The sequence below is a fragment of the Lissotriton vulgaris genome, chromosome 9 (assembly GCF_964263255.1).
Source record: "Lissotriton vulgaris chromosome 9, aLisVul1.2, whole genome shotgun sequence".
NCBI classification, from domain to species: domain Eukaryota; kingdom Metazoa; phylum Chordata; class Amphibia; order Caudata; family Salamandridae; genus Lissotriton; species Lissotriton vulgaris.
In genome coordinates, this window is record NC_141697.1 from 809,900,059 (window position 1) to 809,927,971 (window position 27,913).

Sequence of the window (27,913 nt, forward strand, 5' to 3'; positions counted from 1 at the left end):
ACTGGGGAGCCTCAGCCATGAGTGCGGCTATCCTGCCATGACTGGGGAGCCTCAGCTATGAGTGCGGCTATCCTGCCATGACTGGGGAGCCTCAGCCATGAGTGCAGAGATTATGTCACGACTGGGGAGCATCAGCCATGAGTGTGGCTATCCTGCCATGACTGGGGAGCCTCAACCATGAGTGCAGAGATTCTGTCAGAACTGGGGAGCATCAGCCACAAATGCAGAGATTCTGTCAGAACTGGGGAGCATCTGCCACGGGTGCAGAGATTCTGCCATGACTGGGGAGCCTCAGCCATGAGCACGGTTATCCTGCCATGACTGGGGAGCCTCTGCCATGAGTGCGGCTATCCTGCCATGACTGGGGAGCCTCAGCCAAGAGTGCAGAGATCCTGCCACAACTGCATAGCCTCAGCCATGAGTGCAGAGAACATGCAACGACTGAGGAGCCTCAGCCATGAGTGCAGAGAACATGCAACGACTGAGGAGCCTCAGCCATGAGTGCAGAGATCCTGCCATGTCTGGGGAGCCTCAGCCACAAGTGCAGAGATCATGCCACGACTGGGGAGCCTCAGCCACGAGTGCAGAGATCATGCCATGACTGGGTAGTCTCAGCCACAAGTGCAGAGATCATGCCACAACTGGGTAGCCTCAGCCACAAGTGCAGAGATCATGCCACGACTGGGGAGCCTCAGCCACGAGCGCATAGATCATGCCACGACTCGGGAGCATCAGCCACGAGTGCAGAGGTTATGCCGCGACTGGGGTGCCTCAGCCACGAGTGCAGAGATCATGCCATGAGTGGGGAGCCTCAGCCATGAGTGCGGCTATCCTGCCATGACTGGGGAGCCTCAGCCATGAGTGCGGCTATCCTGCCATGGCTTGGGAGCCTCAGCCATGAGTGCAGAGATTCTGCCACGACTGGGGAGCATCAGCCATGAGTGCGGCTATCCTGCCATGACTGGGGAGCCTTAGTCACAAGTTCGGAGATTCTGTCAAGACTGGGGAGCATCTGCCATGGGTGCAGAGATCCTCCCACGACTGGGGAGCCTCAGCCATTAGTGCGGTTATCCTGCCATGACTGGAGAGCTCAGCCATGAGTGCAGCTATCCTGCCATGACTGGGGAGCCTCAGCCAAGAGTGCAGAGATCCTGCCACAACTGAGTAGCCTCAGCCACGATGTACAGAGATCATGCCACGACTGAGGAGCCTCAGCCATGAGTGCGGAGACCCTGCCATGACTTGGGAGCCCCAGCCACAAGTGCAGAGATCATGCCACGACTGGGGAGCCTCAGCCACGAGGGCAGAGATCATGCCATGAATGGGTAGCCTCAGCCACAAGCTCAGAGATCATGCCACAACTGGGTAGCCTCAGCCACAAGTACAAAGACCATGCCATGACTGGGTAGCCTCAGCAACAAGTGCAGAGATCATGCCACGACTGGGGATCCTAGGCCACGAGTGTAGAGATCATGCCACGACTGGGGAGCCTCACCACGAGGGCAGAGATCATGCCATGACTGGGTAGCCTCAGCAACAAGTGCAGAGATCATGCCACGACTGGGGAGCCCCAGCCACAAGTGCAGAGATCATGCCACGACTGGGGAGCCTCAGCCACGAGGGCAGAGATCATGCCATGAATGGGTAGCCTCAGCCACAAGCTCAGAGATCATGCCACAACTGGGTAGCCTCAGCCACAAGTACAAAGATCATGCCATGACTGGGTAGCCTCAGCAACAAGTGCAGAGATCATGCCACGACTGGGGATCCTAGGCCACGAGTGTAGAGATCATGCCACGACTGGGGAGCCTCAGCCACGAGGGCAGAGATCATGCCATGACTGGGTAGCCTCAGCAACAAGTGCAGAGATCATGCCACGACTGGGGAGCCCCAGCCACAAGTGCAGAGATCATGCCACGACTGGGGAGCCTCAGCCACGAGGGCAGAGATCATGCCATGAATGGGTAGCCTCAGCCACAAGCTCAGAGATCATGCCACAACTGGGTAGCCTCAGCCACAAGTACAAAGATCATGCCATGACTGGGTAGCCTCAGCAACAAGTGCAGAGATCATGCCACGACTGGGGATCTTAGGCCACGAGTGTAGAGATAATGCCACGACCGGGGAGCCTCAACCATGAGTGCAGAGATCATGCCACAACTGGGGAGCGTCAGCCACGAGTGCAGAGATCATGCCACGATTGGGGTGCCTCAGCCACGAGTACAGAGATCATGCAATAAATGGGAGCCTAAGCCACAAGTGCTGAGATCATGCCATGACTGAGGAGCCTCAGCCATGAATGCAGAGGCTCTTTGTGAATCAGCCCCATCATGTTCAGTTACAATCTTAGCAGATCATACCCAGGTTTACATTGCATACTCAAAAGACACTCACCATGCTAATATCATGCTTAAACTGTCCTGATTATCCTTGGTACTTAAAGGAGGATGGCCTTATCGGTATTAGAGGCAGGGCTTTAAGTGGGCCGTGTCCTGCTGGTGCTGAGTACTGGCAGTTGTCTAACCTTTTACCGAATTGAAGACGGAACCGGCGACGCTGTGACGAGTAGGAGCAGGGAGGCCGAAAATATATACCAAGATTGAAGTGGGCAAAACAAACAGGACGGGAGGCCAGCCCATGAACCTTTCTGTGCCGATCTCAATTTAGGTGCCATTGACTGCAGCAGCTTGCCCTTACCATAATAGGAAGCTCCATACCTTACATACCACGGTGGCTCCCTCGCACAGTGTGGAAGGCCACTAATTTAACTAATCAAGATATTTTAAGCAAAAAAGGCATCAGAAGCCAGCAGATCGTACAAGACTGGGTAATACTATAACACTAAATTTAAGTGGATTCATAAATAATGATGTGTCTTAAGAATCGGTCCTGAAAAAGGTGTCATAAAGAAAAAACGAAACGCCGCGTCGACTAAACCTGTGATTCTTGTTTTAATGTATTTTGTTTTAATTAGGATGAACTGTACAGCAATAGTTTGAACGATTACCTTTATGTTTGTTTTTACCGTTGTTTTTAATATCATCAAATGATTTAGACTGTATGAAATAACAATAAATTTGTACACTTTTTTTTACCAAAACTTATCTGTATTAGTTTATATTACTGTCACTCTGTATCTATAATAGACATTGTTACAATTACGAACATCTCTGCTACACCTATTCATCTTTTGTGCACTAGCCACACATCAGTTGTTTGCTGCCTTTTGTCGTAAACACCACGAGAAAGATTGATCCCGGGTCTCTTTAGATCTTACAACACACAGAGGTACAAACAGTACTTCCACTGCCAATAAGGGGCCTCCTTATATATTTTTTCTAGTTTATAAAAGGGGGCATCGAAGCAGGTCCCTATTGGGCTCTATTTTCGTGTCCCGGGACAGATGGTCCCATGTTTTTTATGAACGGTAGCTTTGTAGTGAGCATGCCCATTAGTGTGAAAAAGATGTGCGCACGCTCATTTTTCACTATCGGAACGGTTACAGGTGAAATCTCACCAGGGGAGTGTTTAGGCGGGAAGTGGATCCTTTAAAGTGAGACATTTTCTCTCTGGATTTCCATTCCCTTTCTGTAAATTCAGGGCAGCAAAAAGATTGTTGTGCCAGCCAGTGAGGAAATCAGATCAACAGAACCACCAGGGACCGGAGAGGACCACAGCGAACCTTCTCTGCTCACTGGAGTTAGAGCTCACAGTACAGTACCAGCTGCATCCAACCACCAGAGCGGCCCTGCTATGGCCTTTCAGAGCGAGCGAGCGGCCTGCACACTGCAGTGGAATCAAGACACATGGGAAGCGTTTCTCCTTCTCGTTCCAACAGGATTTGCAGAGGAACCAGCCTGCGTGATCCTGCCCCAGACCCAACAGCCCCAGGAAGTTTCAACTCTGAGCAAAGATTTGGATGCTGTGCCATTTTATTTCTCCTTTCTAACTTCATGGTGTTTCACAGTGCCACTGTGTTTGTCTAATCCTATTATAGATTTAGGGGTGACAAATACTCGCCATCTTTGGGTTCATCCCACAATGCTCGTGTTGAGGTGTGGGAGATGTGTAAGTTGTCCCAAAATACACTGTTGCGACCCTATGGTGCAGAATCTATAGATGCAATCCAGTTGCACATGGCACTCACCAATTGGCTGGTGTTGGTCAATGAATCATATCAGCAAATTTTACTGCCTGTACTTACACTATGTTGAGGGTTGAAAACATTAATGAACATACCTCGGACATTCGCCTGCACCCATGTACTATTCAAGGCCAGGACTGCCCTTCTGGCAGGAAGTGACACTTCAAGTTTTGTGTGTTTAGCTCTTCCATCAGTGCACACCACGTTCTACGCTTTATTTAGGTGCAAATGAACACTTTTTTCCCCTGCTGTGCGAAGACAGCAGTTTGCCCATCTTTTTCTCTTCACCTTGAGCTAACAGCTTTTGCATCGCAGGGTTACCACAGTTCACTCAACCAAAACCCATCAACAACAGAATTTGCAACAGAACATGGTCAACTACCCATGGCACGGGTGTTATCCATTGTAGAGCTTCATGGGTGGTAAAAAAACAAAAAAAAAAACACAAAATGCAACATTAGGTACATTTTCTAGCAGTAGCAACCAGACATGTCAAAATGTGATGAGTCTTCCATCAGAACAGCAGGTTTTGGGCCTCGGGTGAAGAGTGCAGAGATAATTAATCATCTACAGGTTCAGGCATTATTGATACTCCAAGACCATAACTAGAATAATAGCGTTGGAGGCGTGCTTACTCGATAGCCACAGTTGTTGTTTAACTACCTTATGCAAATATCAAACAGCGACAAAACCAATAGCCCGGGCTGGCCACAGCTCCGGGGTGACAGGATGAGTAACCACATGTAAGAAGAGAGTGAGCTGTGAGAGAGAGCTCCCAACGGCATCCCGAGATCTCGCTCAGCACAACAGCAATTTATGAGCAATACTCACTAGTTTTGTACGTGCTGGGGCCTGTGTTTGATCTCACAGTCACTGGTTCAGAGCTCAACAGGCACAGGCAGATATTATCCTCCTGTGGTCGATAATGAGTACCAGTAAGTTGGGTTTCGATATACCCATATAAGCTGGTTTTGGCTTAAAGTTTTTGGCAAATGCTCCGGATGTATGGGTCCATTTGGACAGGCATGATGCTAGTTAAAGGTTCCAATCCAAGGCAATGGATGCCCCACGGTGCGGGCCAGAAGCAGGAGGACAAGGGGTGGCTGTAATAAATATTTCAGCGGGCATTTGGCACATTTGATAATAGAGAAGGACACCTATTGTTTACTTTAGGAAACGGGGACCTGACGACCAAGTTTTGTCTTTCCTTGCCATCGCTTGCCAGCCCAAAGGGAGGGGGGGAGTACAATTTTAATTCTCCCCCGGTGTGTTGGCCAGGGGGCCCTTCAGGTTGAGGATTTCCTTATTCCGTTTAGAGGAAGGTAAATTGTTGGAAAGGTCCCCAGGCCCGGGGGTATCATACCACACCCCATCACAAAATGTTGAAAAGCAAACATTCCTTATGGGGCCTTAGTGGTCTTAGGCTAGTAACCAGAAGCATCAAAGCCAGTAGTACTAGCTAAAAGGTATAGGTATTTGGTGGAAACAGCTGGACAATGGCCACCGGCGCAACTGTGCATCATTCCCCCTCAAGTGAACAGGCACTCTTTGAAGCTCTCAACCATCGAAGGCAGAGGTTTAATTTTATGACTCTTCTTGATCTGATGTAGTAGCACAGATGGGATTCAGAAAAGGGGGTGGTGATGAACAGAGTGTCTGAATTAAGCAGACCACTCTTACCCAGTCCAAAGATCAGGGCTTGATCCATCACCGTTATTTAGCTCACTGCACCATCCCAGCTCTGAACCTGGCTATATGCAAATTAGTTTGTCCCTGGCCCAGTGCATCATGGGAACAGGGCAGACCAAACTACCAAGCCAATTCTTCACCAGAAAGGAGACAAGCTTCCGGGGACCGGTTTCTGGCATTTCAGTCGTCGTCGGCCAGGCTTGCCTGAATCCTGAAGGTGCAGTGAGCAAGGGACTCATGTCTGAGTATACCCTGCCACACCTATAGTGGCCAAAAACGATTCAGAAAAGGGGGTGGTGATGAACAGAGTGTCTGAATTAGGCAGAGCACTCTTACCCAGTCCAAAGATCAGGGCTTGATCCATCACCGTTATTTAGCTCACTGCACCATCCCAGCTCAGAACCTGGCTATATGCAAATTAGTCTGTCCCTTGCCCACTGCATCATGGGAACAGGGCAGACCAAACTACCAAGCCAATTCTTCACCAGAAAGGAGACAAGCTTCCGGGGACCGGTTTCTGGCATTTCAGCCGTCGTCGGCCCGGCTTGCTTGAATCCTGATGGTTCAGTGAGCAAGGGACTCATGTCTGAGTATATCCTGCCACACCTATAGTGGCCAAAAACGATTCAGAAAAGGGGGTGGTGATGAACAGAGTGTCTGAATTAAGCAGACCACTCTTACCCAGTCCAAAGATCAGGGCTTGATCCATCACCATTATTTAGCTCACTGCACCATCCCAGCTCAGAACCTGGCTATATGCAAATTAGTCTGTCCCTGGCCCAGTGCATCATGGGATCAGGGCAGACCAAACTATCAAGCCAATTCTTCACCAGAAAGGAGACAAGCTTCTGGGGACCGGTTTCTGGCATTTCAGCCGTCGTCGGCCCGGCTTGCTTGAATCCTGATGGTGCAGTGAGCAAGGGACTCATGTCTGAGTATACCCTGCCACACCTATAGTGGCCAAAAACGATTCAGAAAAGGGGGTGGTGATGAACCGAGTGTCTGAATTAAGCAGACCACTCTTACCCAGTCCAAAGATCAGGGCTTGATCCATCACCGTTATTTAGCTCACTGCACCATCCCAGCTCAGAACCTGGCTATATGCAAATTAGTCTGTCCCTGGCCCAGTGCATCATGGGAACAGGGCAGACCAAACTACCAAGCCAATTCTTCACCAGAAAGGAGACAAGCTTCCAGGTTCTGAGCTGGGATGGTGCAGTGAGCTAAAAAACGGTGATGGATCAAGCCCTGACCTTTGGACTGGGTAAGAGTGGTCTGCTTAATTCAGACACTCTGTTCATCACCACCCCCTTTTCTGAATCATTTTGTCCACCATAAGCGTGGAAGGTTATACTCAGATGGGAGTCCCTTGCTCATTGCACCATCAGGATTCAAGCAAGCCGGGCCGACGACGGCTGAAATGCCAGAATCTGGTCCCCGGAAGCTTGTTTCCTTCCCAGTACACTAATTGGCTTGGTAGTTTGGTTTGCCCTGTTCCCATCATGCACTGGGACAGGAGCAGACTAATTTGCATGTAGCCAGGTTCTGAGCTGGGATGGTGCAGTGAGCTAAAAAACGGTGATGGATCAAGCCCTGATCTTTGGACTGGGTAAGAGTGGTCTGCTAAATTCAGACACTCTGTTCATCACCACCCCCTTTTCTGAATCATTTTGTCCACCGTAAGCGTGGAAGGGTATACTCAGATGCGAGTCCCTTGCTCATTGCACCATCAGGATTCAAGCAAGCCGGGCCGACGATGGCTGAAATGCCAGAAACCGGTCCCCGGAAGCTTGTTTCCTTCCCAGTACAAGAATTGGCTTGGTTGTTTGGTTTGCCCTGTTCCCATCATGCACTGGGACAGGAACAGCCTAATTTGCATGTAGCCAGGTTCTGAGCTGGGATGGTGCAGTGAGCTAAAAAACGGTGATGGATCAAGCCCTGATCTTAGGACTGGGTAAGAGTTGTCTGCTTAATTCAGACACTCTGTTCATCACCACCCCCTTTTCTGAATCATTTTGTCCACCATAAGCGTGGAAGGGTATACTCAGATGGGAGTCCCTTGCTCATTGCACCATCAGGATTCAAGCAAGCCGGGCCGACGACGGCTGAAATGCCAGAAACCGGTCCCCGGAAGCTTGTTTCCTTCCCAGTACAAGAATTGGCTTGGTAGTTTCGTTTGCCCTGTTCCCATCATGCACTGGGACAGGAACAGACTAATTTGCATGTAGCCAGGTTCTGAGGTGGAATGGAGCAGTGAGCTAAAAAACGGTGATGGATCAAGCCCTGATCTTTGGACTCGGTAAGAGTGGTCTGCTTAATTCAGACACTCTGTTCATCACCACCCCCTTTTCTGTAGCACAGATGGGGGCAGAGTAGTCTGACAGAGGTGTAGCTTGACACAGAAGTCATAGCAGGGCACACAGTGGAAGATGCTCAATAGACATACAGTCGCACAAAACAGAGGGACACCATTGGTTTGTCAACACAATTCAAAACAGTATTGCCTGCGCCAATGTCTGGTCGATGCAGCAGAGTAGGTGCACTCTGTATTCAAGGCCATGCTACCAGTTGCTCGTGTGAGATATAAACACCCGCTCTTTAAACAGTGAGTTGAGGGGTACGCCAGGAGATAATACTGTGCATCTTAGGTTCTCATGACTGATACGGTTTGTGGTAGCACACCAAGCTGATTGTTTAAGGTCATTCTGTGCTGCCGTTCCAATCCGTGGGGAAACAAGGTGTCAAGCACAAAAGATGATTTAATAGAGCACTTGGCACGTCCTGTATTCAACAAAAAATGTATTCAGCGGGCAGGTTATGTTCCACCCCTGGGGCTGCTCAGTGTGGGCAGTGTGAAGCCCCTGCCCCCCCTATTCGTGAAGATGCTAGGGTGGGGAAAAGTAGGACTTAGTCAATCCTTAATGTTAGGCTCCATATGACCGGCAGTCGGCACTGTATAAAATTGGACATCGTCTGAGCAGTTATGGCTATGGGGGTTTCACCACGGAGGGCGCTGAGCTGGCATTCCCCATAAGGATCAAGGGATGCTGGGCAAGGGCAGGAGGGCCTCCCTTGCTCACTGTCACATGCTTCTAGTTTTGGACACTCGGGTGCATCCGGAGTTAGAAAGCAAAAGGACTGTGCAAGGCTAAAGTATAATCCTCCCCGGCCTTTAGCCCTAAGTAGGCAGGCGGGTGCAGGAGCGGTCAGCTAACATGTGGGCTCCTGTCCCATATGTGGATTAGTTCTTGGCACAAGTTCACAGGCCGGAGGGGCTTTTGGTTCCATGAGATACTAGCGGACTAACGTCAAGGGCTATTGGGATATCACCAATAGGGAGGTATCCCTTTCTGTGGATGGGCAGTGGGCCTGCAAATGAGAAGTTGCAGGTGAGGAAGGAGCTGCTTTGGTGTGGGGCTCTGTCGGCGACGGTGGCCGCCGCCAGAGCTATGGCGGTGTAGCAGGGCGATCTGGAAGCAAATGGGTACAGAAGGGTACCTCTGCACGGCACGTAGGGGTGCAAGAGCCAGAGCCCAGGAGTCTCAGGGGAGGTTCCTGGAAACCGTGTTGTTGCCCTGTTAGTCCTTCAGGCAGTTGTGGGCCTGAACAACCGGGAGCTTGCGTTTCTACGCTCCGCCCTGAAAGGGCGTGAGTAATAAGGGACCAGGTGTCACGTGATCTGGGAGGAGGATCACCAGAAAGGGCAGCACAGACCAGGTTCGCCCCAGTGCTGTTTGGCTCATGAGACGGGCAGGTGGCGAGAATGCTGCCTGCCCTTGGATCACCAATAAGATAACCCACCATATTACATAACGTTGTATGTAATAAACCTGTAGCAGTTTTTCCCAAAACAAAATCTGTGTGGTGTGTACTTATTTGCATGCATGCTATGTGCTTGGAGGTGGGGAGTGTTGCCATGATGGTACTATCCGGCTGCCCAAGGCCACCCCAGGAGGCCACTCAAGAGGGCGGCCCTCTAGTGGCATCGGGCACCCCACACTCCTCCTCCTCCAAAGGGGGCAGGGACTCTGGTGGAGTCCCCTTCCTGGGCAGTGCCGCGTCATATCCGGTGCGCGTGGTAGGGTGGGGGGTATATAGGTCCCCCTCACCACGCTGACGACCTCTTTGTCGCACCGGACACGCCACGTGGCAGTCTTCCACCCTACCGCTTACCCGGCGTGGTTGGTGGTAGGAAGTATGGTGAGAATGTTGTAATCTTGTACTTTTTTCGTTGCAGGTGGAGTTACAGGGCGATCTGGAAGCAAATGGGTACAGAAGGGTGCCTCTGCACAGCACATAGGGGGTGCAAGAGCCAGTGCCCAAGAGCCTCATGGGAGGTTCCTGGAAACCGTGTTGGCGCCCCGTTAGTCCTTCGGGCGGTTGTGGGCCTGAACACCCGGGGCTTGCCTTGCTACACTCCGCCCTGAAAGGGGTGTGAGTTATAAGGGACCAGGTGTCACGTGATCCGGGAGGAGGATCACCAGAAAGGGCAGCACAGATGGGGTTCGCCCCGGTGTTACTTGGCTCATCAGGCGGGTAGGTGGTGAGAATGCTGCCTGCCCTTGGATCGCCCGTAAGATAACCCACCATATTACATAACGTTGTATGTAATAAACCTGCAGCAGTTTTTCCCAAAACAAAATCTGTGTGGTGTGTACTTATTTGCATGCATGCTATGTGCTTGGGGGTGGGGAGTGTTGCCATGATGGTACTATGATCCTGGGTGTATTTCACAAGCTAAAAACCCACTGGCAGTCACAAATAGTCAACGTGTTTGCTGCACTGTATCAGCAAATGAAAGCATTGCAATATTACTGTGTAATGAAGAGCATTTGAAGGAAATCACAAATGTATACCAGGGTAAAGGTTCAATTAAAAAACCCTACAAGAAATAGGTAACAAAAAGTCAAAACTGCAAACCAACTTCACACAAACACTGCTGGACAATCTCCTTTTTTTGGTCACCGCTGTCAAAGTATCTTTATTCAGGGTCCTGCTCAATGCACTTTAAAAAACCAACCTACTCACACACATTAGAAGTAAACATGTACCCAAGGCATTGGGCTTTTTTATATTATCCTTTGCTGAGTGATACCTCATGATTTTCTTAAGCACACAATGCTAGTTTCCATAATTTAGGCCACGCCCCTATTTGGGTTGTGCACACCCCTTTCTCGGGGTTGCCACGCCCCTTTTAGAAATCCCCATGTTTTTCCATTCTACTTAAAGCCCTGATTAGAGGCCACAGAGATCTTCGGACTAAATTAAAGCTAAGCCCGTCAGAAAAGATGGAAAAAACTGGCTTTCTTTTTGACTCAGAGGCTGCACTTAGATGACTGATACTCGCAGCCATTCAGAGTTACGTTAATAACATACTCAACTTAAACCAATATTTGCCTTTTTTCCCCCTCCAGGAATTATGCTCTAGTAGTGGACGCTGCTATTAATTTTGGACTCATCTATTGGAGGGCCCGCTACGCAGAAATATCAGTGTATTTTGCAAAGGTTGCCACAGACAGTCGCTGCTGCAGTTCGCTGTTCTTTGCACTGGCTTCCAAGCATCACCACGTTTCATTCAAGGTGCTGAACCTTGACGGTAGGTGCCTCCATCAACCGGTCACACAAGCTACCTACCTCCCTGCTATATAAACCCTGTCATTCACTTCACTTCACAATTCAATGTACACGTATGGTTGCTATATACAGCCTCACATTCTGAGACGGTCTGTCTTTCTTTCTCAATCCATGACCCTCTTCTTTCTGATTCTTCACCTTCCGATATCAGCATTACTCCTTCTCTCGGAAAATCCAGGAAAAAGCTGAAGGTGCATTTGACTGAATAGGCAGAGGGTTTTGGACCAGCGCCTGTTTACCTCTCGGGTGGGCGAGTCACTCTATGTGAATGGAAATGGTTTTCCCTTTGCTCATTTCTAGCATCACGAAGAATCTCAATGCAACTGCCCCAGAATCATACCCTGTAAGTCTGCCACCCCAGGTTACTGCGCCAGGGGCATGGGTCACTTCAGGGAAAGGCAGAGTTACTGAATCACCGAAGGCACTCAGTTCATTCTGCAGTCATTCGGATTGCTGTGGAATGAAGTCAAAAGAACTAAATACTGCAAACTAAATACTCAAAATGACTTGAAACTTGGCTGGAAAATAAATTATAAAAACAGATATGGCGTCCATACAGGCTGGACCCCAGCGTGTGTGAGCCAGTTGTGGTACCTTGTTTGTGGATCATTCACCGCTGTACACGCTTGCCCCCTGAGCCAGACATTCCCCAACAAAATATCGCAGGCGAGAGTCTGGTCAGTGTGGCTCCATCACTGTACTCCTTCCTTGGTCCCCCATCACCCGCTCAAAGCCCTGCACCTAAATGGCATTGTTGACCCTGTAACCATCCACAAAGACAGCAAGAACAAAGACAAGGCAGTGCATCCCTCTGGGTCCTCCAAGGTCGGCAGTTCATCAGTGAACTGCATCCTGTGACAGCTTCCAGCAGGGTTGGGTGACCTGTAGGAAAATCTAGCAGTGCCCGAAGGGCTGGTGTCACAGATCAGTGTACAGACTGTTTATGGACCTTTTTATGGTCTGGAGGTCCGGTTTTTACTGTTAATTTGTCTGATATTACCACAAACATTGAATACAAATAGCCCCATCCTTGTTGTCCCCCATACCCTGCAAGACACTTATACAGCATGTCTTTACAAATGTGTAAAACTGCCCATATTTTCAGATATGGCCACTTTTGTAGCTATCTGAGTTGCTAATGTGGGCACATTTTAATTTAGTGCCCGACCAGTTTTCTGTCCCAGTCCAACTCTGGTGTACAGATTACATCTATTTTCCTCAGTAGCATGAGAAACGTATTTTCCTCGAAGGTCACACAACATCGTCAGACCGTTCCACTGCTGCTGCTGAACTGTGCAGTGATGAGAATGAATTGACTACTTGATAAACTCATCAGTCAGCAAGATGCTTGTGAAACTCAGAACTCCGTGCTCTTCAAGGACGCTGTGCGCTTGTCTACAGGCCAACTTAATTGATGTATCCTTTTTAGGTCGAAGCCTACCAGACAGCGCAATCGTCTGGAATGATAATGACATCATATGGTCATTCTGAAAACTTTCCTGGGAATGCAGTCTGCCCATTGTTTACCATTGGCTTTCTGTTTTGTAACTCACATTTGCTTGCTTTCTATTTGCTTGCTTTATTTGTTCTAGGCAGTCCAGCTTGAGTTTGTCCATCCGGTGGAGCATAGCATATTTACTGTATTTTTCCACACCTTGCTTTCTGTAATTAGGCCAGTAAATCTTGTTCTTCTCTTGTCACATTTGCTGTCCATTTGAAGATAGAGGTCAAATGTCCGAGGGAGTTTGGTGTTTTCTTCTTCTGGCTTCAAATTGAGAGGATTTATGTGACAATCCTCAGGGTACCCATGTGAGAGGAGAAGCTGTAGGATGTTCTAACACACAGCACAATGTAAATGTCTGGAAATGAACTGTGCAAATATTTCAGACTATATTAGAATTAGGAAAACACAAATGAAGCACATTTTTTGTAATTCTGAAGCGTGGTGACAACATAAATTTTAACATGGTCAAAACAAATCATAACACTTGGTGATGCTATTTAAACACATTATAGTGTGCTCGTAAGGTTTATCAGTACAAATGTATGTCTGTGCAAATGTAATGGTCATTTCAATTGGAAATGTGTTGTCTATAATGGCTACCACACCATACATACTCCACTCTACGGCACTCTACTCCACTTCATGCCCGCACACTCTACTCCACGACGCACTATGACACTCTACTCCCCTCCATACAACTTCACTCCACTCTACACCACTCTATTCCTCTCTATACCACTCCACTCTACAACACTTCACGACACTCTATTTTATTTTTAATCTGTTTTTATTGTCATTTTGTATTATTCATAACAGCATTATATTTTTTGCCATGTACATTGCCCATTAACGACTCTAAAATCAACTGTAATCAAGTTTCCCAACACTCTATGCCACTCCACTCTACACCACTCCACTCTATGCCTACCACTCCACGCTAAGCCACTTTACTCTGATACCTTACTGCACTCTATGCTGTGCCAATTTAATTCAATTCAGCTTTATTCGGTGCATAAAAAATCACCTTAAAAGCACAACACTCATACAACATCGATGTCATTAAAAAGAAGCACAATACATTCAATATCATTTCATTAATTCATAAGATTAAAAAAAATAATTTTATAAGATGGATTATTTATAAATTTAGGGACTTAGGAATCTCTTTACGTGTTAGGCTTTCAGTGATAAATGCTTATATTAACACAGCTAAGTTTTATCATCCACATTTTCATATAACAAGGCTTCCAAGAAGATGAGTTCTTTTCTTTTTCTAATTGCACATTGTACATATTTAGTGACAGAATTAATGATTTTTGCATTTCCTAAATTACAAATAAGACTAAAAGCATGTTTATAGTTAAAAAGTCTATTGGATAAAAATAAAGGCTTTAAAATCATTTTCCTGATATCTATAAAAAAAATTACAAAATAGTATCAAGTGCATAGTTGATTGGACAGATCTTCCGTCACAGGGACAATTTGGTAGTTTGCGGCTTCATTTATCCCTAATTGGGAAGGCTACTATAAAATATAATGTGTCCATCCTCAACCTTGTCAGGTAAAACCTATGCTGGTTGTTTCTCACTAAAACAAGGTATAGGAGCAGGCCAACCACGGCCACCCGTTTTTGGTAGGAGACAACACTTTCTTTTAGTTTAGCATATCTATCTCTATCATTTACCACAAATTTGAGATATCTGGCCCTCAAATCCCTTTTACTAATCTCCTGGATGGTCCCAGGGTTCTTTATATCAAAATCAATTTTACAGTATGTTAATATTTAAAAATATGCTCCAACTATTGAATTTTCATGTGGGATTCAAGTGACAAACAGTCCATTTATAATTTCTTTCGAAAATTTTGTTTAGTCTCTGGACCATATCCCTTTCCACATGGGCAAGCCTGCTAAATTTATCGTATCAGTTAGATATGGAGCCATTCGTTTCTTATGGACTATACAGTTTGAGGTGGCTTGGGGAACCGCTAATAGTCTTTTAAGGAATTTGTTTTCTTCTATTTGTAAGGTAGCAACATATGTTCTCCCCCAAATCGCGGCCCCATAGCAAACCCCAGTGATACACTGGCTCCGGTAGAGTGCTAAAATCTCTTGTATGGGCTTATTTTCTATTTTTGTAGCAAATCTAAAAATGCTTTCCGTCACTCTTAAAAATGTCATGGTGTTCAGTTCAGTGTGCGGGCTTCCACCTGCCCCTTTTACTAAAAGCGTTCCCAAATATGAGAAGGTGGAGACTCTATTTATGGCAACCCCGCTGACATGGTGTTGTCTACTCTTTGGTCTATTTTTCCCACGTATTCACAAAGGTTTTTTTTTAAATTTAGCTGTAAACTTTTATCAGCCATAAAAGACACAAAGTTGTCAATTAAAAGTTGCAGCCCATTTGCTGTCCTAGAAATTAGGACAGCGTCGTCTGCATATAAAAGGACAGGCATAGAGCGCATGTCAACTTATGGGGCGATTGCGGGTGATTTTTGCAGGAAAGAGTCTACACTGTTTACATAGAGAGAAAATAAAATGGGCACTAATACATAACCCTGTCTTATGCCACGTGTAACTTTAAAGGCTTGAATACATTCTCCCCTTTTTCCATAACGCACTCTAGAAATCAAAAGGTCATAAATCTGGGCCAAGTAATTAATTATTTCTGAGAGCGCGCCTTGCCCCTGTAAAGTTTGCCATAATGTTTGGTTATTAGCTAGGTCAAAGGCACTAGTTAAATCTACAAAACACAAGTGTAGCACTCCTTCTTTAACTTGGGTATATTTCCCTATTAGTAGATCTAAATTCAGGCATTGTTCCACCGTTCCAGTACCTCTTCTAAAGCCATATTGGGCATCCGATAATATATTACCTTCGGCAGCCCAATTTTCAAGCCTATCAAGCAAAATACGGCCCATCACTTCAACCTCATAGATGCTCGTAAACATCCCTCCCCAGTGCTGCGCTGGCCATTGGAACTAGTGCTGAATGGACGTCCAATGGTCGTGCTTTACCCCAATTTCAGTTCTCTATTTAGTTTTGAGCATGGATGGTTAAACCATCTAGGGTTGAAATTGCACGTTTCGTTTTTTCTTTCAATTGTAAGATCCATGGCAATTGAAGTTGTGATTTTACATAAAGCATTTACAGTTGCCTGAGCACTCCCCTCTATTCCACTCTATGACAATTTACTCCACTGTATGCTATTCCATTATACGCCACTCTTTGCCCCTCCACTCTGTCACTCCTCTCTATGACACTCTACTCCACTCTATGGTACTTTATGCCCCTCCACTCTATAACACTCCACACTAGTCCTATCTATTCCACTCCATTATATTACATTCTACTCCACGTCACTCAACTCAATACTACACCCCTCTACGTACCTCCAACCATGTCACTCTTTTCTATGACATTTTACTCCACTCAATACCACCCTACACCACTCCACTCTAGTCCACTCCATTCTTCACCCCTCTATTCTACCCCCACTCTACATTCATTCAACAGCATGACACTTCATGCCACTCCACGCAACTCTACGCTACTCCACTCTATGACACTACTTCATTCTACTGCATGCTACTCCACTCTACACTATTCCACTCTACTCCACTCTACACCACTCTACACCACTACACTCTACTCCACTCTACACCACTTTATGGGGCACATGCCTCATTGTTTTTTGCGGCCGCAAAGGGGCAGATTGACAGAATCTGCCCCTTTGCGCCTACAATTATTGCATTTGGAATGCATTATCCCAAGTGCAAAAATCGCTATTTAAGTAATCTCAAAATTTGCGATTACATAAATTGCGACTGCATTTAGGAAACCGCAACTTAAAGTTGATGGTAATTTGCGAAAACTTTGAGAAATGCACAAAAGTGCATTTTTCAAAGTTCTATGTTGCACACAATCATGCCCTTGGGGCATGTGTGTGTGCGCAACATGTTTTTTAATTGCACTTTCAGGGGTGCATCAGGGTGTCCTTTTGGCACCCTTGAAATTGCATGCTCAATTTGCGAGTCTCTATTCGGTACTCACAAATTGTGCATGCAATTCCCATTGATCGCCTATGGGCCTCTAGGTCCATAGGTATGAATGGGAAGCCTTTCCATATTTGCGAATCGCAATTTGCGGATAGCAAATAAGGAATGTGTAGAATCGTACATTTTTTTGCTCTTCTCAAAAATCGCAATTTAGGAATCGCAATTCATACGTTTGATGAATGTGGCCCCTATGACACTTAACTCTAGGCCACTGCCACTTCAGTCTTGGCCACTCTACTCCACTCTATGATACTCCACTCCACCCTATGACACCACACTCCACTCTATGGCACCCTACTCTATGACACGCCACTCTTCTCTACAACACTATGTGCCACTCTTCTCTATGACACTCTCTAATATTCCACTTGACAACAGTCTACGCCACTCCAATCCACACCCCTCCACTCTATGCCCCTCCACTCAAAGCACCTCCACTGCTTAACATGCCATTTCACTCAACGGCATTACTCCTTGCCACTCTTTGACATTCTTCTTTACTCCACTTTCCGCCACTCAAGGAAACTCTGCAGCACTCTATGCCACTTCACCCCAGGCCACTCTTCTCCACTCTATGCCAGTTCACTCTACAACACTCAATTCTACGATACTCCACTCTATGATGCTCTACTCCATTCCACTCTATGACACTCTACAGTACTCTTCTCTACAACACTATATGACCATCCACTCTAGGACACTCCACTCTACAACAATCTATGCCGCCCTATGACACTCCACTCTAGGACATTGTACTCCACTTTACTCCACTCTATGACACAACACTCTACGTCACTCCATTCTACAAAACTCCACTGTATGCCATTCCACTCTGCACCTTTCAATGACATTCTATGCCACTTCCCTGTAGGCCACTCTACTCCACTCTATGACACTCAACTTATGCCACTCTATGCCACCCCACTCCATGGCACTCCATGCCACTAAACTCTACACACCTCCACAACACTCCACTACAATCCACAACACTCTACTCCAATCTATGCCCCTCTATTCCACTCTATGCCCCTCCACTCTACACCCCTTCACTTTACGCCTCTCCATTCTATGCCCCTGCTGTGTGTGCCACTCTACTGTACACCAGTACACTACAATCCACGACACTCCACTCTACAAAACTCTGCTCTATGGCACTCCGCTGCAAACTAGGTAACTCCACTCCACTTTATTCCACTCTGCTCCACACAACTCTATGCCACAAACTTTTACACATGCTGAACAGCTGATGTACAATATGGTAAAACACATTGGCAAAGCCAACAGCTCTTGCATAGGCGTGACAAATTGGTTTTGGCAATGCTCATTTTCTAGTATGCTGTCTACCTTACTAGCCACCGCAAAGTTACAGGCTAATTCGTAGATTATACAACTATTTTATAAATTGCATAGAAAGACGAATTATTAAAAATGTGTCCTTAATGACAAAAGTCATATATTTTATAGAACAATAACACTTCATGAAAATGAAGTGTATGTCCAATTATCCAGGTATTGTCTCAACTAGACATTCTAACTTACAACGCTCTCCAACAGTTTACCTTGACTGTTGGAATTATGCTACCCGAAGTGTCAAAGTGTAAAGACGAAGCACATGGCAATACAGTGCGTTTAGAGTAACATGTGGGCCCTGTGTTTACGAGGCTATGGGCGACAGAGGGCAGAATCATTGTCTGCCTTTGAGTCACACTGGTGTGTGAGAACTGGCCTGGCAGTGGTGCTGACGGGGGGCAGAACGAACTGGAGCTTCTTGTCAGTGGCGAATAAAGTGTTCTGAGATACATAAATTAGCCCTCCCTTTGAAGAACAGAGGTGACGAAAAGACCTCGGTGTTTGTCGGGCCTATGCTTCTCCTCACATTGGGAGGCCTACTTTGAGCTCGGACTCGATCTCTGCAATATGTTCACCGTGTTAAAAAATATTATATGCTTCATATTAATAAATGCGAGCAGCACCGCCGCTGTCATTCTGAGACTAGAATGGGAAACAATGGTCCTGACCTGCCGCAGGGCACGTTTTTATTCCAGTCAGCTGGAAGAAGCATGAAAAATGATGCCATGCCCCTGATTACTGGAGAGACAGGTCGGTGCATAACTGTTGTGAATTGCACTTGTGTTATGATAAATGTGTTTTCCATGTCTATTGTAGCGCGCGACATACGTCATCTCCGAATGTTCGGAGATGATATGGGTGACGTCACACCTCTCACTGTGATTTCCCTTATTGCTTCCCTTGATAGCGCACTGCTGTTCCTGGCTCCCTGTGGGCCCTGTTAACCAAATAAATAACTTCTATACTGAATCTTTTTCTGGTGTCATCTATCGCCCCCACAACAATTGGCGACGAGGATGGGACATTGCCACTGCTGCCTTCTTTCGGTTCATAGAGTAGAGCCAGGTAAACACTGGGCATTCAGCCACCTAAAAAGCAGACGTCTGCACAATTCTTCGCTGCCTTACACGCGTGCGCAAGTATGCCATTGATATTTAAAAGGTCCCTGCAGCATTCAGAATGATCTGGAATTCGCTGTAAACACGTCCATCTGTGCTTTAGTCCTGAGCCAGTGGGCAAGAGTAGCTGAACAGTACCTCGGATGTGCAATGCTGCCCTTGCTTCTGGGGAAATACGCACCAGTATCGAAAGTTTAAAGGGGAAAGAGAGGTATTAAAGAGCCAACCTCAAGTACCACCTCCCATCAAACACCTATATCAATTCTAAAAGACACTGTGGGCCCCTCTTGTAGGGCCAGTTGAAAATATTATTCCCAACTTTTTGCCTTTTACTGTCCTGCACAGAGGTCTGCCTTGCGGATGCTTGATTTGCAAAAATAGTAAAATGTTCGCAAAAATGTTTACAGCCGGGCTTACAAGAGAGCCCACCAGACTCATTTCCTAATTAATTTTGCACCAGTGCCATGCTATGTTTTGGGTGAACTTTGCTATGGCGACTAGTCATAGGACATCAATCATAAGGAACGCGGGTATTCCTGACAGACACATTTAAAATATATATCCCTGAAGTTAACCAAGGTATTGGACAATTCCGTGACCCGCCATGACCCCCTACTTGGTGCCCTGAAGCTGCTGCTGTGCGGCGGACCTAGCAAGCTAGGTGAAGCGCTGGCATTCTATCCAGTGTTTCCGATCTGGGTGCCCGGAAGCTCATGGCAGAAAGAGATGGGGTCAGAGATGTACTGCTAAAACAACAAGCGACTCCCCCAAGCACCGAACGATCTGAGTGCAGCACTGTGGGACTGGTAGTTCCCGTAATTAGCGCAAGCAGAGAAAATCGGATGCAGGTGTGACTACTCAACCACGAGGGAGAGGGGCCGCCTTAAAACATCCCAAGCAGGGAAGTACGCATTTAGACACAAGCACCAGACGAAGGCAAGCGCCGAAACCGGTTGTGCAAAGACCAAATAAAGCAGCCTCCTGAAATCCCGCAGTGTTCTTTGATTTTCTTCGCCCGTTGGGAGGGAGAAACTGAGAGGAGATATATATATATATATATATATATATATATATATATATATATATATATATATATATATAAATAAATATATATATATATATATATATATATTTATATATATATATATATATATCTATATATATATATATATATTACCTACTGGCGGTCGCCAGTAGGTAGTTATAGTTAGGATTTTTTTCAATGTTAAATCTCAACATTCTATTTGGAATAACTTTGGCGCCGGTTGACGAATCTGCCTCAAAATGTCCCGAAAATGGCCTCGCGGCGTTCCGGTCCTTCCCTGAAAGTTTGGGGGGGATTCGTCAAGCGGGGGCTGAGATAAAAGGGGGGTCCCAAAACGCGTTTTCCCCATGTTAATTTCCATAGGGCGGTCGATTTCACTTTTAGCCCGAACGGCTGAATGGATTTCCACCAAACTTGGCAAAATTGTAGGGACTGGTAGCCCGATGTGCCTTTGCTATGTCTCAAGATATGTCCTCCAGTGGATTTTGAGTAATTAAGGTTCAAAAAAATATATATATCTATAGCCGCGCTCCGGTACGCGCACCGGTACGCGCACCGGGCGCTTACCGCGACTTGCGTGCAGAAAGCTGATTGGTTCTGGGGTGTCTGTAAACATTCTAAACAGTCCGGAGCGGCCGCCATCTTGTGTCTCGGTAGGATCGAGACACGAGAAGTGGCCAAAACAAAGAGGGAAATGACCATGAGGGGGCAGAGTAGACCCCCCTTGACCCCCTAGGTTTGATGTGGGGGCCATAAAAGGGCCCCGCGGGGCAAAAAAAAAATAATTTTTTTTTGATTTTCGCGGGGTGAGCGCCCGGTACGCGCACCGGTACGCGCACCGGTGCGCGTACCGGGGAGCTTACCATGGGGAAAAAGAATGACAGTTTTAAAAGTAGCTGTTTAAAAAAAAAAATGTTTTGTTGTTTTTTTATACATACACATACATATATATAAATGCATATGCATATATATATGCATATATGTGTATATGTGTGCGTGTAGAGAGAGGTAGAGAGGTAGAGGTGTAGAGGTAGAGAGGTAGCGGTAGAGAGGTAGAGATTAGTAGAGAGAGAAGAAGAGAGAGGTAGAGAGCAGTAGAGAGAGTAGCAGAGAGTGAGTAGTAGAGAGTAGTACAGTGAATAGTAGAGTGAGTAGTAGAGAGTAGTAGAGAGTGAGTAGTAGAGAGTGAGTAGTAGAGAGTAGTAGAGAGTAAGTAGTAGAGTGAGTAGTAGAGAGCAGTAGAAAGTGAGTAGTAGAGAGTAGTAAAGAGTGAGTAGTAGAGAGTGAGTAGTAGAGAGTGAGTAGTAGAGAGTAGTAGAGAATGAGTAGCAGAGAGAATAGTAGTGAGTAGTAGAGAGTGAGTAGTAGAGTGAGTAGTAGAGACTAGTAGAGAGAGAGTAGTAGAGAGTGAGTAGTAGAGAGTAGTAGAGAGTGAGAGGTAGAGAGTGAGTAGTAGAGAGTAGTAGTGAGTAGTAAAGAGTGAGTAGTAGAGAGAGAGTAGTAGAGTGAGTAGTAGAGAGTAGTAGATAGTGAGTAGTAGGGAGTAGTGAGTAGCGAGTAGTAGGGAGTGAGTAGTAGAGAGAGAGTAGTAGAGAGTAGTAGAGTAGTAGAGAATGAGTAGTAGACAGTGAGTATTTGAGAGTAGTGGAGTAGGAGAGAGTAAGTAGTAGAGAGTAGTGGAGAATATTCCAAAGTTTGGCACAGCACCACTTTCACAATGAGTCCAATCAAATCATATCACTTAGAGTCCTTATTGAAGCGCTGAATCTTGGGGTATATTCAAATGCTTTTATTTTCCTTAAGTTTATGTACCACAGCCAGCCGAAACGTTTCGTTCTGTACAACAGAACTTCTTCAGGGCGTTCTTATTTCCTTCAAGTTATGTCGGTATCCAGTTGTCATATAACTAGATATTTCTTCCAAATGTTAGACGAGACATAAGTATATTCTTATTCAAAGTGACTAGGTATCAATTTTACCCACACAATTCGGGCAGACGAGTAATTTATAGCATCCTCAAAGTCTGTCTTTCAAAAATTCAAAAGTATAGGGCAGGATAATCCAAATCCAAATGTTTCTCAAGAAAAGTCATTTACAATCGTTCGGAATATCGGTGTTTGGGCAGATATGATCCAGGGACCCCCAGTATGCAAGGGGAATTAGTCCCCCCTCTGCAAACGCGCCAGTGGCCTGCATTGCAGAGAGGTGTAACAAGGGTGTGGCCTCATTACACTTCTCTGCAATGCAGCTCCCTCGCGCATACTGGAGGCTCCTGGTGGACTAGTTGACCCCAGGGACCCCCAGTATGCAAGGGGAATTAGTTCCCCCTCTGCAAACGCGGCAGTGGGCTGCGTTGCAGAGAGGTGTAACAAGTGGCATAGTCTCATTACACCTCTGCAATGCAGCCCCTGGCGCATACTGGAGGTTGCAGGTGGGCTAATTGGCCTCCATGGGCCCCCAGTATGAAAGGGGAATTAGTTTCCCCTCTTCAAACATGCACGGGGCTGCGTTGCAGAGAGGTGTAAAAAGGGTTGTGGCTTCATTACACCTCTCTGCAATGCAGTCCCCTGGCGCATACTGGAGATTCCTGGTGGGCTTTCAGGTCTTATATAGTTAGGAATTAGCATTAAAAAAACCTTTGAAATTCACTGAAAAAACCATAGGTTTCACACCAGTTATAGTTAGGAATTAGCATTTAAAAAACCTTTGAAATTCACTGAAAAAAACATAGGTTTCACACCAGTTATAGTTAGGAATTAGCATTTAAAAAACCTATTAAATTCACTGACAAAACCATAGGTTTCACACCAGTTATAGTTAGCTGGAAATTTTACTGACATAAAACCATTGAAATTCCCACGTTATAGTTAGTTGGACTCACTATAACTTGCGCGCCTGCAATGCACTGCTGATGACGTCACATATTACATCACTCATGACATGGTCAGTGACATCACTCATGACATCACTGATGACACCATCCTTGTGACAGAGTGACAGACCTAATTTCAGTGTAATGTAACGCTTGAAACACATATTCAAAAATAGAAACAAACATTTTCAAAAAAATGGAGATACCCAAACCAGTAACAACAACCAATTCAGTAATTCCACCATCTATATACACATCCACTCATTCACCAACAGTTCTATATAGTCACTCATATATATACTCACTCATCATATGTAGTGATACACCTATACATCCTGTTACACATCAGCAGTCATCCAAAAGTTACTCACACACATACTCACACATGCAAATAAACTATTGAACATCCATTTATTTGCATATACATTTATACACACACTACCACCTTACTTCTAAGGAAACTTACACATACTTACTCTCTAAAACAATCACTTATAGAAACACATACTTATTTAAACAGGAACTCCTACAATCTCTCACTATATATACTATACTCACTTATATACATCAATACTCACATATACTAGATTAAAACATATGTCGTTACTAATGAAGACACTAGTGAGACAGTCATTCACTCACTAACACACACATATACACACTCATCCACCCATACAGTCCTGCACATATGCTGTCTTCAAAACACATACAAACAGTGAGTCAGTCACCAACCCCTGCAGCCACTTATACACAAAGAGAAACACTGATACAAACATTTAAATATTTAAACAATACTTGCTAATATATGTATTCACTAAGATACACTTAATAAGCCAGTTAACCAACCAATTTTTTTAAAAAAAACATCCATCTACACACTTATTTAAACATTTATTCTTCCATCGACCTTTACAAATACATATATAAAACAAATTTATTTTTCAGAAAGACACACATTCACTGGATGGTGTCATCAGTGATGTCATGAGTGATGTCACTGACCATGTCATGAGTGATGTAATATGTGACGTCATCAGCAGTGCATTGCAGGCGCGCAAGTTATAGTGAGTCCAACTAACTATAACGTGGGAATTTCAATGGTTTTATGTCAGTAAAATTTCCAGCTAACTATAACTGGTGTGAAACCTATGGTTTTGTCAGTGAATTTAATAGGTTTTTTTAAATGCTAATTCCTAACTATAACTGGTGTGAAACCTATGTTTTTTTCAGTGAATATATATACATATATATATATATATATATGTATATATATTCACTGAAAAAAAACATAGGTTTCACACCAGTTATAGTTAACTGGAAATTTTACTGACATAAAACCAATGAAATTCCACGTTATAGTTAGTTGGACTCACTATAACTTGCGCGTGTAATGCACTGCTGATGACATCACATATTACATCACCCATGACATGGTCAGTGACATCACTCATGACATCACTGATGACACCATCCAGTGAATGTGTTTCTTTCTGAAAAATAAATATGTTTTATATATGTATTTGTAAAAGACGTTGGAATAATAAATGGTTAAATAAGTGTGTAAATGGATGTTTGTTTTTAAAATAATTGATTGGTTAACAGCCTTATTAACCCTTTCCATGCTCATGACGAGCTCAGCTCGTCATGAGGCACAGTGGAGCTGTGCTGATGACGAGCTGAGCTCGTCATGAAATCATGTAAATCTGAATTCTTCAGCACCGGAGGGGAAAATGGGCAGCAGCGATGTGGTTAAGTGTATCTTAGTGAAAACATATATTAGCGAATAATGTTTAAATATTTAAATATATGTATCAGTGTTTCACTTTGTGTATAAGTGGCTGCATGGTTTGGTGAGTAGCTACATGTGTATGTATATGGGTTATTAGATGTTTTTTTAGTATCAGTATGAGTGTCTGTATGGTTTGGTGGGGATGTTACTTTGCAGATAGATGCATCAATGACAGACTCACTGTTTGTATGTTTTTTGAAGACAGCATATGTGCAGGACTGTATGGGTGGATGAGTGTGTATAGGTGTGTGTTAGTGAGTGAATACCTGCCTCACTATTGTCTTTATCAGTAACGACATCTGTTTTAATGTAGTATATGTGAGTATTGATATATATAACTCAGTATATGTGAGAGTGAGAGATTGAAAGAGTTTCTGTTTAAATAAGTATGTGTTTCTATAAGTGATTGTTTAAGAGAGTAAGTATGTGTAAGTTTCCTTAGAAGTAAGGTGGTAGTGTGTGTATATCTGTATATGTAGTGTGTGTATATCTGTATATGTAAATAAATGGATGTTTATTAGTTTATTTGCATGTGTGAGTATGTGTGTGAGTAACCTTTTGATGACTGTCGGTGTGTAACAGGATGTATAGGTGTATCATTGCATATGATGAGTGAGTATATGTATGAGTGACTATATAGAACTGTTGGTGAATGAGTGGAAGTGTATATAGATGGTGGAATTACTGAATTGGTTGTTGTAACTGGTATGGGTATATCCACTTTTTTGAAAATGTTAGTTTCTATTTTTGAATATGTGTTTCAAGGGTTACTTTACAGTGAAAGGAGGTCTGTCACTTTGTCACAAGGATAGTGTCATCAGTGATGTCATGATTGATGTCACTGACCATGTCATGAGTGATGTAATATGTGATGTCATCAGCAGTGCATTACACGCGCAAGTTATAGTGAGTCCAACTAACTATAACGTGGAATTTCATTGGTTTTATGTCAGTAAAATTTCCAGCTAACTATAACTGGTGTGAAACCTATGGTTTTTTCAGTGAATTTATTAGTTTTTTTTAATGCTAATTCCTAACTATAACTGGTGTGAAACCTATGGTTTTTTCAGTTAATTTCATAGGTTTTTTAAATGCTAATTCCTAACTATAAGTCTCAGTTTATAAGTAAGACTGTTAGCGCTCTAGTTGTTCTTTAGAACACTCTGGGACATTCTGTCATTGGGCTATAGTTGGGCTACATCTGGCTGATATTTGGGCTACATTTGTTTTTTATTGTCCCTGGTTGCCATCTTTGGGCTACATTGGGCTACATTGGGCTACATTTGGGCTCTTACATATATATAGCCCAATGTAGCCCAATATATATTTTTTCAAAGTTAATTTTCGTAAAAACCACTGGAGCATATATCTTTAGACATAGCAAAGGCACATCGGGCTACCAGTTTCTACAATTTAGCCCATTTTTTTGTTTGTATATATATATATTTTTTTTCTCAAAGCGCTCCCGGTGCGCGCCCCGGTGAGCGCCCCGGAAAGCGTAGTACTATGAAGCGCCCCAGGGCGCGTACCGGGGAGCGCCCCGTTAGCGCCCATATCGCGAACGAAAACGTGATTGTGACGTATCGCGTAGCCGCGTCCGCATGACACGCACGGCGTAAGCGCACCCGGAAGTACTCGAGCGAATACGATCGCGCAACGTAAACATCCGACGCGCTTACGCGACGCGACCCGGGGCGCGTACCGTAAGCGCGTCGGGTCATGTGACCTGAAAATAACACTTTTCATTGGTTCATAACAGTTTTGGTTTCATAATGATGAAGCCCCTGGTCTTGTGTCCTGAAAATAACACTTCTCATTGGTTCAGGACAGTTTTTTTTTCCAAATGATGAAAGACCCCACCTTTTTTCCTTATTCTGACTTTGTCCTTTAACTTAGGAAGACCTGTTTGTACCTCTCTTTACCTTTTTGATCTTTATAATGGCTTCAGTAGCAGCAGCAGCTGGTGCATCTGCCCCACCACCACCACCACAACCACCAAGAGGACCAGCTCAAGATTACATTGGTGGTCAACAAGAGGAGGAGGAGGATGAGGAAGAGGAGGATGGTGGAAGATGGCTGCCTGAACAAAATACCCCATACAAGCCCAATCACACATTGTATGGGAGTTTTTTTCACTCCCAGAGGGCAAGAAAAAAGTGAATGCGGCCAAGGTAACTTGCCTAATCTGTAAAGGAGAACTCTCAAGGGGCAACCCAAACAAAAAATATTCCTTTGGTAACAATACCATGATTCGACATATGACCCGTAGGCACCCTAACAACTATTCTCGTGCAGAGCTCAGGGAACTGGCCAGTAACCTCCCCCAGTCTTCAAGGACCACCTCCCAAAGAAACGAACCCACTTCATCGGGACCAGAAACATCAGAGATGATGCCTTGTATTCAGCCACGATTTGCTGATTTTAAAATCACTTGTACTGCATGTGGCAAGCTTATCGCCTATGGTGAAAAGAGCGTAAAGCTCACCGTCCTTGCAGGTGACAATCACAAGTGCCCCAAAAAGAAGTAATTTTTGTTTTTTTTTGGTTTTTTGCTCCAGTTGAGCCAGTTTCAATTCCCTTTTTTTTGTTTCTCCCCCTAAAAAAATACAAAAAAATATAAAAACTGTTTTGAAAAGCCAAAAAAGTACAAAATGTTCAAAAAACACAAAAAAATATAAAAAAATAAAAAGAAGAAAGAAAAAGTTATTTTTA